This window comes from Sus scrofa, chromosome 12 (genome assembly GCF_000003025.6).
Source record: "Sus scrofa isolate TJ Tabasco breed Duroc chromosome 12, Sscrofa11.1, whole genome shotgun sequence".
Classification (NCBI taxonomy): domain Eukaryota; kingdom Metazoa; phylum Chordata; class Mammalia; order Artiodactyla; family Suidae; genus Sus; species Sus scrofa.
The window spans coordinates 56,680,809-56,691,781 of NC_010454.4; the positions used below are offsets into that span (position 1 = coordinate 56,680,809).

Sequence of the window (10,973 nt, forward strand, 5' to 3'; positions counted from 1 at the left end):
AGATGAAAATAGCATAATTTCGGTTAAAACTGGAGCAAACTTGGGTTGAAGGAGAGATGTGACAGGGCTGGAGTAGGGGCGGACGGACGAGCATCTGGGAAGCGATCCAGGCACCCCGGGGAGGAAGTCTGGATAGAGAGGCTGTAAGTGATGGCAGCAGAGTGGCCTGGCTTTGGGAGAGATCCAGGGGTGACATCGGGAAGGCTGGTGCTGCGGGGGCTCTGGGGGAGGGACGGGTCTGAGCTGAGCTCAGGGAGGGCGTGAGGCCTCTTCCCATTTCCTTACCCCCTCCCCTTCCCTTCTCTCCTGCCCTCCTTTCCCCTCCCGCTTCTCAGCCTTCAGACCCAAAGGGCCTTGACCTGAGCTAATTCATCCAGACTCTTAATGGCTCATCTTGCGGCAGGTTTTGTGTCTTGAGTGCATTCTCCTTGCAGAGGCCTGATGTCACGCCCCTCCCCCCTCCCAGAGAGACCCACGGCTCCCAGGGGCCACGGGACAGAGAAGAGTCTCGTGGCGGTTCCTGCTACCCTGAATCCTGTGCTGCTGGCATCCCTCTTCCTGGAGCGCCTTCCTTTCTCCTCTGTAGAAGCCTGAAATCTGGCCACGCCCGCACCCCTCATCTGTGCAGACTTTTGTGCAGCATCCTGTTGACTGTCCTGGGCCTGGAGTTCCCCGCGGGAACATGTACTGGGCACCTGCCATACGGGCAGAGAATGTGACGCGGTAACATGAGGGTGGGGGGCCTTGGCACTTGCGCAGTTTGTCCCATTAAAGAAGGATGCTTTTCTTCCCCCTCATTCTTATACCATCTCTGCAGAAAGTATGTGATGCATTTCATTGTTAGATTTCTTCTTCTTTGATTATTTTGCATCCTTTAGCTAAATCAAGCTTTGTTGAAGGTTTTTTTTTAAATCTACCTATTTATTTCTTTTATCTTTTTTGTAATAATTGTTACTTCCCCAATACAACTTTTTCCTACTGTACAGCATGGTGACCCAGTCACACATACATGTACACATTCTTTTTTCTCACATTATCAGGCTCCAACATAAGTGACTAGACAGAGTTCCCAGCACAATACAGTAGGATCTCATTGCTAATCCATTCCATAGGCAGTAGTCTGCGTCTATTAACCCCAAGCTCCCCATCCAGCCCACTCCCTCCCCCTGCCCCTTGACAACCACAAGTCTGTTCTCCAAGTCCATGATTTTCTTTTCTGTGGAAAGGTTCCTTTGTGCCATATATTAGATTCCAGTTAGAAGTGGTAGCATATGGTATTTGTCTTTCTCTTTCTGACTGACTTCACCCAGGATGAGCATCTCTAGTTCCATCCATGTTGCTGCAGATGGCATGATTTTGTTCTTTTTTATGGCTGAGTAGTATTCCATTGTGTATGTATCTCACAGCTTCCTAATCCCACCATCTATCAGTGGACATCTGGGTTGTTTCCATGTCTTGGCTCTTGTGAATTGTGCTGCAATGAACATGCGGGTGCATGTGTCTTTTTTAAGGAAAGTTTTGTCCGGATATATGCCCAAGAGTGGGGTGGCTGGGTCATAAGGTAGTTCTATGTATAGTTTTCTAAGGTACCTCCATACTGTTCTCCATAGTGACTGTACCAGCTTCCATTCCCACCAGGAGTGCAGGAGGGTTCCCTTTTCTCCACACCCCTCTGGCATTTGTTACTTGTGGACTTATGAATGATGGCCATTCTGACAGGTGTAGGGTGGTATCTCGTGCTAGTTTTGATTTGCATTTCTCTAATAATCAGGGATGTGGAGCATTTTTTCATGTGCTTGTTGGCCGTGTGTACATCTTGCTTGGAAAAATACCTATTCAGGTCTTTTGCCCATTTTTCCATTGGGTGGTTGGCTTTTTTGCTGTCAAGTTGTATAAGGAAGGGTAGCCCTAATGTTGCGAGGAACCCATGGGTTGTTTTTGAGTTTCGTTGTTTCACCTGTAGTTTTGCCTCGTAGACCATATTGGCCTCTCGTTTTTCTTTTCTGATACAGTGTTTTTTCCCCCAACAGTGGACCAGGATCTTGGAGGGTTTATATATTGGCAAGTCTTGGTCCTTGATGCATTTTTCAGCCTTGGGCCTGCTTAGATGATAAATTCTTTTTTGAAAAATATTTAAATTTTGTATTAAAGCGTAGTTGATTTACTGTGTTGGGTCAATCTCTCCTGCACAGCAAAGTGACCCAGTTATACACACACACACACACACACACACACACACACATTCCCCTTCTTACGTCGTTTTCCATCATGTCCTATCCCAAGAGTCTGGATCTAGTTCCCTGCGCTGTACAGCAGGACCTCATTGCTTATCCATTCTACGCGGAAGAGTTTGCCTCTATGAACCACAGACTCCCGTCTCTCCCACTCCTTCCCCAACCCTTTGGCAACCGCAAGACGGTTTCCTGTGTCTGTGAGTCTGTTTCTGTTATATGCATAGGTACCATGTGTGCCATGTTTTAGATTCCACACATAAGTGGTATCACATGGTATTTGTCTTTCTGACCTCATTTAGTATGAGAATCTCTAGTTGTGTCCATGTTGCTGCAAATGGCCTTACTTCATTCTTTTTGTGACTGAGTAGTATTCCATTGTATACATGTCCACATCTTAATCCATTTATCTGTCAGTAGGCACTTAGGCTGCTTCTCTGTCTTGGCTCTTGTGGATAGTGCTTCAGTGAACGTAGAGGGACCTGTTTGATGGCATATTCTTTGAACACTTCTTCAACCCTTCCAGCCTTTTCAGATTTTTAGAGTTTGGGGGCAAAGTCCTTCAGTAATTTTACTTTTTCCCTATGATGAAAAATTTCATCAGGTTTAGAGATCTAATAGATTGGAATGGGTATTATACTCTGTATTGATGGCTATGTTCCCTGTTGATTCTAATATCATTTTTGTTTGTTTCTTTTTTTTTTTTTAAGGGCCGCACCTGCAGCATGTGGAGGTTCCCAGGCTAGGGGTCCCATCAGAGCTACAGCTGCCGGCCTGCGCCACAGCTACAGCAATGCCAGATCTGAGCCATGTCTTCGATCTACACCACAGCTCATGGCAATGCCAGATCCTTAACCACTGAGCGAGGCCAGGGATTGAACCCGCAACCTCATGGTTCCTAGTCAGATTCATTTCTGCTGTGCCGCTATGTGGGAACTCCCTAGTATCACCTTTTTTTTTTTATGTAAACTTCACTTTCTTTAGTTTTCATTTTTCCTGGTTAAACTTGTTGGAAATTTTTCTGTTTTGTTGTTTATATTCCTCCAAGATTAAACTTGTTGGCTTATGACTTCTATTTCTGTTTTTAAAAGAACTCTAATTTTTAGCTGCAGTAATAAAACACTTACGGCTATTGACTTCTTTGAAGCAAAGCTTTCCCTGCTGTACATCTTTTGGCATCATGCGTTCTTTTCTCCTTTCTCTAAGTTGCAATTTCAGTTTTGATTTCCTGTATCTTTGGTCCACGAGTTATTTAGACTCTTTCTTCACTTACAAGTAGTAAAGGTTTTCAGTCATATTTTTTATTTCTAATTTTATTGGATTAAGATAAGAGACTGTGGCCTGAAAACTCTTTGCTGCTTTGAATTTGTGGTGCTTTTTCTTTGTGGCCAAGAATGTAATTGATTTCTGTAAAAGGTCCACAGATGGGAGGGGAGGAAAAAAAATATATCTTTATTATTCAGTTGTTTCCAAAAAACCCCTCTTATTTTCTGTACCTCAGAACTGTCTGACTTGGAGAAAGAGACGTTAAAATTTTTAGGATAATTGTTTTTTTATCCTTTTTTTTTTTTCTTTTCTGTTTTTTAGGGCCATACTTGCAGCATATGGAAGTTCCCAGGCTAGGGGTCAAATCCAGCCACAGCTGCTGGCCTACAGCACAGCCACCGCCACGCCAGATCTGAGCCGCATCGTGACCTACACCACAGATCACGACAACGCCGGATCCTTCACCCCCTGAGCGAGGCTGGGGATGGAACCTGCAACCTCATGGTTCCTAGTCGGACTCGTTTCCCCTGTGCCACGACGGGAACTCCTCTTTTTCCTTTTAATCCACAGTCCCTGGAATCGCTCATCATTAATATGACATACCTAGGCACTATGCAGGTTTTTTAATAGAACATGCAGGTTTATGATCACTGTTGCTTCATAAATTACCTCTTGTTATTTGTGTTCCTCCTCGATTCGTGTTGGGCCTTTAACCTTACATTCCACCCGTCCGATATTAATATTGGCAGCCCTGCCTTTTTGTTTGCATTTGATTGACATCTCTCTGCTCATCCCTCGCTTTTCCACGTTTCTTTTCCATTTTTGAAAAGGTTCCTTATAAACCACATATATCTGGTTTTTTTAGAACTCAGTATGACAGTCTCAGCCATTTCATGGGATAACGCATCGTGTTCCCTTTGATTTGACATGATACTTAATTTCATCATGCCCATCGTTATGCTATTTTACTTAGTGATTCGCCTTTGTGTTTTTTTAGCTGATTTTATTTACCTCTTTTCCTCTTATCCGTTTAAAATTTCTACCATGTGTGTTCCATTCTGCTGGGGACAAACATTCAGTTGTTTTCCACCCTTTGTAGAAGCCAGGGATTCCTACGTCTCCTTATTCAAATGTTCGAGGAACCGATTGTGCCCGGCTGCGTTCCCTCTGTTGAAATCCTGGCCCCTGATGTGATAGCATTAGGAGGTGGCGTCTTAGGAAAGTCATGAGGTCGTGGAGGTAGAGCCCCCAATGAACGAGATGAGTGCCCTCAGAGAAGGGAGCCCGGAGAGCTCTCTTGCCCTCCTCCTGCCACGTGAGGATAAGGTGAGACGTGGGCCAGGTAGGAGCCAGGATGTACACGCTCAACAAACACGAACATGCCGGTGCCTTGATCTTGGATTTATCAGCCTCCGGAATTGTGAGAAAGAATGTTTGTCTCAGCGACCTCGTCTATGGGCCTTGGAAACAGCTGCCCGACCTAACAGAGGAAGTCGGTACTGAGGCATCGCGTGCTGTTGTCACAAACACCTAGACACGGGGAGGGCGTGGTGAAACTGGGTCGTGGGCAGAGGCGAGACGAGTTTTGAGGTGCCTGCTAGAAATACCCCCGCGAAGGGCGCATCGAAGGCGGTTCTCACGCCCGCTCAGGAAGAAGGGGTCGGGGCTGTACGGAGAGCGTCCCCCTTCTCAGAAAAGGAATCCTCATGAGCAGAAGGTTGGTGGGCGTATGGCCGGGAAGACCAGGCTGCTGGGGTCTCGGATGATGGAGGAGGGACCGTCTGGCTATAAAGCGGCGCCGCGCGGGGCTGAGCCGCCTTCCTGCTCCGTGTTCGGTGCGGCAGGAGGAGCGTGTGCGCATGTGCGCCCGCAGCGCTGCGTTGAGCACAGAGATCCGTAGGCTGCGCGGTGAAGCCGCAGCTCGGCCCCTGCCGCCGGGTACAGCAGAAGGTGGAAACAGAGACAGGGCTTCGAGGCAGAAAGCAAGCATAACTTACAGACACAGGACGTTCTCAGCCTGCCCATGTTCCTGAAAACAAAAGTGTATTTGGAAGCCGTCACTCAGGATGTGGCTGACGGGCCATGTGATGCAGAGATGAGTGTGGGTGTGACCCATGACTTCATCCACCCTCTCAAAAACAGCCACGAAGAGGGATGGAATTAAACCAGCAGAATCCTTGCCAGCTGAGACTGAAGAGAGCTGAGAAAACAGCATACAATGAGGGAAGACTCTTGGACTTCTTAGAACCTACAGGACTGGACCATAGAATGATTGGGCTGTGACGGCAGGCTGTGCTTCAGGATGAGGGGACGAGGACCCCGGAGGTTCAAAACTTCAGCGGTCACCAGGGCTCAGAGTGCGTGGACCCCCAGGACAGAGCCGCCTCCAACACCAACACCCCGATGAGCCCTGGGAGCGCAGAGGACTCGGCCCCTCACCCTGACCGTGACTGCAGCACGGATGCCACAGAAAACCTGGGCACGGGTGGGGCGCCTGCAGAGAGCTCGGCGGGGCAGCGCGTGGCCAAGGGATAGGAGAGATGCCGGTGGGTCTGGAAGGCAGAGGATCAAACCAGGGAGGTCTAGCTTGTGTTTTCAGATCCCTCGGAGCTCGCCTGGCTAGATTTCGTTTCGGACCTGTCACCCTTTCTTATCTCTCTCCTTTGGAAGGAAGGAGACCTGTTCTATGCCTGTGCCATTATATTTTGGAAGCACCTAACTTTTTTGGATTCATAGGCTCATAGCTGGAGAGGAATTTGGCCTCTGGATGAAATGTACCTTAAGTCTCACCCAATCCCACTAACTGTAGATGGTATTGAGATGCGACTTGGACTTGATAGTTGATGTTGGGATGAGTTAAGTCTTTGCTTTGGGGGCTGTTGGGTGAAATGGATGTTTGGGCTATTTTTTTTTGTTTTGTTTGTTTTTGTCTTTTCAGGGCCGTGCCTGCAGCATATGGAGGTTCCCAGGCTAGGGGTACAATCGGAGCGACAGCTGCCAGCCTTCGCCACAGCCACAGCAATGTGGGATCCAAACTGTGTCTATGACCTACACCACAGCTCATGGCAGCCCTGGATCCTTAACCCACTGAGCGAGGCCAGGGATTGAGCCCATGTCCTCATGGATGCTAGTCAGGTTCACTGACTGCTGAGCCACAAGGGGAACTCCTGGTTATGTTTTTGTTAATTCCACATGTTTTTCAAGTTTCCTTTTTTTTCTCTTTATTAACGTATATTTATTTACATTGTGCCAATTTTTGCTGTACAGCAAAGTGACATGTGTATCTATGTTCTTTTATTAATAGTCTTTGCCATCACTGTCTATCCCAGGAGATGGGATCTAGTTCCCTGCGCTGTACAGCAGGACCTCGTTGCTCACCCACTCGAAGTGGAATAGGTTACATCCGCTGACTCCGAACTCCCCGTCCATCCCACTCCCTCCCCCTCCCCCTCAGCAGCCACAAGTGTGTTCTTTATGTCAGCGAGTCTTTTCTGTTTTGTAGACAGGTTCATTTGTGCCATGTTTTATTTTTTGTCTTTTTAGAGCCACACTTGCGGCACATGGAGGTTCCCAGGCTGGGGGTCGAACTGGAGCTGTAGACAATGACCTGTGTAAGCCACAGCAACGTGGGATTCCAGCCCCTCTGTGACCTATGCCACAGCTCACTTCAATGCCGGATCCTTAACCCACGGAGCAAGGCCAGGGATCAAACCTGTGTCCTCATGGATGCTAGTCAGATTTGTTTCTGCTGAGTCACAATGGGAACTCTGGTGCCATATTTTAGATTCCACATCTAAGTGATATCATGTGGTATTTTCCTTTCTTTCTGACTGACTTCACTTAGTATGATAATCTCTTGTTTCATCCATGTTGCTGCAAATGGCATTATTTTGTTCCTTTTCATGGCTGAGTAATATTCCATTGTACATCATCTTATCCAAAATGGATGTGTTTTGCATGTGAGATGGACTGAATCTTATGGGGCCAAGGGTAGAATACAAAGGATTGAATGTGTCCACCCCACTCCAGGTTCATGTGTTGACCTCCTGACCCCCAGTGGAATGGTAGAAGAGGTGGAATCTTTGGAAAGTAATTAGGTCACGAGGGTGGAGCCCTCATGAATGGGATTAGTGCTCGAATAGAGGAGACCCCACAGAGCTCCCTCACCTTCTGTCATCTGCAGATATAAGGAGAAGTTGGCCGTCTCTGAACTGGGAGGTGGGCTTCAATAGACCCTGCATCTGCAGGCTTCCTTGGTCTTGATATTTCCAGTCTCCAGAATTGGGAGAAATAAGTGTGTGTTGCTGAAGCTGCTCAGTCTTGGGACTTGTCACAGCAGCCTAAATGAACCAAAATAAGGTGTTCTGTTACTAAACTTCCCTGGTGCTAATTAGGATTTTTTTACTCTCCTCTTCCTCCAGTATCTCCAACACCTGGATTCTTTTTTTTTTTTTTTTGTCTTGTCTTGACATTTTTTGGGCTGCTCCTGTGGCACATGGAGGTTCCCAGGCTAGGGGTGTAATCGGAGCTGTAGCCACTGGCCCATACCACAGCCACAGCAACTCGGGGTCCAAGCCACATCTGCAACCTACACCATAGCTCACAGCCGCGCCGGATCCGTAACCCACTGAGTGAGGGCAGGGATCAAACCCGCAACCTCATGTTTCCTAATCGGATTCATTAACCACTGAGACATGATGGGAACTCCCAACACATGGATTCTAAGATTTCAGAACTTTTCTCTTTTGAGGGCTGCACCTGTGGCATATGGAGGTTCCCAGGCTAACAGTCCAATCAGAACTACAGCTGCCGGCCTACACCACAGCCACAGCAACACGGGATCTGAACCACATCCGTGACCTACACCACAGCTCATGGCAACTGCCAGATCCTTAACCCACTGAGCAAAGCCAGGGATCGAACCTGCGTCCTCACGGATACTAGTCAGGTTCGTTAACTGCTGAGCCACGATGTGAACTCTAGATTTCAGAACTTTAACTTCACATCAGTATTAGATTTTTTCTGACTGCCTGTCTCTTCTTTTTCAAGACTAAATCTATAGCCATCTCTGGAGTCAGGATAGGATGTGTTAGAACCATTCCACCTGCTGGAAACTAAAAACTCTGTAGAAACATATTCATTAAAGAATTACGCTCAACAGGAGTTCCTGTTGTAGCTCAGCCATTAGCGAACCTGACTAGCATCCGTGAGGATGCAGGTTTTATCCCTGGCCCTGCTCAGTGAGTTAAGGATCTGGTGTTGCTGTGAGCAGAAGCATAGACTGCAGATGTGGCTTGTAGCCTGCATTGCTGTGGCTGTGGTGTAGGTCAGCAGCTACAGCTTCGATTTGATCCCTAGCCTGGGAACCTCCACATACCACAAGTGTGGCCCTAAAAAAAAAAAAAAAAAAGACAAAAAAAAAAGTAAAAAAAAATATGCTCAACAGCAGCAAAGACGTGACAAGTAGTGAGGGTTAGGAGGCCACAGAGTAGAGTAAAGGGGCTGAAAGAGGTAAGCAGAGCTGTGATGGGACTGGCCTAGAAGGCATTTGACAAACAGGTGAACCTGCTTTGACTGCAACAGCAAAGTGTCCGAAATAGAAGATGATAAACAAACAAGCCCAAGGGGCTTCTGAAAGTGGGAATTGACAAGAAGATGCTTCTCTCCTAAAATGAGAATCTCAAAGACTCAAACCCATAGAGGAAAATGAATTAGAGGTAAGCTTTGCCCACCGTGCCCACCCCTGGGGGGATGGCAGGGAGAGGTTTGGTGATGGTTTTGTTTTGCTTGACAATTTACTCAGAGCTACCTGTGGTGGTCATTTTCAGCACCGTATAACCTTCTGTTAAGTGAACATTCCTCAATTCATTCATCTGCTGTATCTTGGATGGATGTTTGAGTTGTTTTTAGGCTATCACACATGGTGGTGTTTAGATTTGTGTGCCTTTGTTTGTGTGTGGGGGGGCTGTTTACCAGCATACACAGTATGGAATGAGATCCTTACCTTAACAACTGGAATTGACCAAGCACATCTGGGAACAAACTATTGACTCCTGAAGTAGAGAACTCACTGGTGGGAGTGGAAATGGACTTGACCCTCTTCCTCTTCTGCCTTTATCTAAACTATTTCCAGTCTTCCATTGACTGAATTTATTCCTTTTCCAGCCTGTTGTAATGGAGCCCTAATTTGTTTCTCACCTTTATTCTTTTCTGATGTTTGACCTTAAGGCTGTAAGGGTCTGTCTTGGGTATGCAGACTGGCACTGAGAAGAAGTCACTCGAGCACAGGGCACGTTCTGCAGAGCTGGCGTTCCTTGACAGGGTTGTATCTGTCCTGGGTTTGTTTTATTCAGGGTTGTTTGGTTGGTCTTTTTTCAGCCATGACCAAACCAAGAAGGAAACAATGACAACTAGGGCAAATGGTCGTCTTTGGGGTGCTGGCTGACAGACACACAGAGTCCTCGGGGGGCTTCCCGTCCTTACAACCCGTGAGTGCTTTCTGCTCAGCCTGCTTCTTACAGGGACAGTGATGGCTGCAGGAAACAGAAAAACAGGTACGGATATGAGCCGAGGCATCTCTAAGGAGGAGCTGGCAGAATTGGCCAACAACTAGCGAAAGAGATTGTAAAAGTGAACAGATAGTACTTGGTTTGCTCAATAAATGTTGACTAAGTGACTAATACAGGCCGCGAACAGTGGGTCGGAAGTTGTTGTTGGCAGCGGCAGGAAGACACGGTAAGGATCCTGGCCAAGGTCACAATCTCTGGGGGAATGGATGTGCTTCCCTGATGCCGGTTGTGCAGAAATGCTGAGGAGTGTCTCTGGCGACAGGATTCTGTGAGGTGATGGAGTAAAGATACTCTCAGGATGTGTCTCTCTCTCTGTGTCCCTGTCATTCCTTAGTTGAGCTAGGTGACTGAAGGAACATTTTTGTTTGTTTTTTTCTTAATTTTTTCTTTAGAGTATAGTTGATTGACCCTGTTGTGCTAATTTCTGCTATGCAGCCAAGTGACCTGATCATTCATATATAGACATTGCCTTTCTTATAGTCCATCATGGTCTAAGAAAGAAGATTTTAAAAAAAATATCTCAATGATTTAATGGGCCCCAGTTTGTTCCCCTGGAAAATCCTTTCTTCTTGCCTTAAATTCCAAAGGGAACATCTCTGTCACCATTGTGCCGTGTACAACGTCCATCAGCTCCTCTTAGGATCAAAGTGTAGCTTGTGCTTCCAGCTCCTGCACCTGCCCCTTCGGTCTCACTGTTCCTCTTTGCCTTCCCTGCACCTGACTAGAATAAACAACAAGAGAATTAACCAGCATTTTGAGCAAATTTATTGGAGCAGAATGTTTCCTGTTCTTGATTTAAAAATCATATTTGACTTGAAAAATTTTTTATTGTTTGATTTACAATGTTGTGCCAATTTTTGCTGTGCAGCAGTGAGTCAGTCATAGATAGGAAGATACCTAGACCTCC

The 10,973-nt window shown here is 46.7% G+C and overlaps 1 protein-coding gene across 1 annotated transcript in view; it reads left to right on the top strand.

The window, feature by feature from the left end:
* The window catches only part of LOC110256111, a 124,042-nt gene extending 123,255 nt beyond the window's left edge, over nt 1-787 (top strand). The window contains exon 3 of the transcript XR_002337375.1: nt 467-787. The gene's annotated coding sequence lies outside the window, so the exon portion shown is untranslated. The remainder of the gene's footprint in view (nt 1-466) is intronic.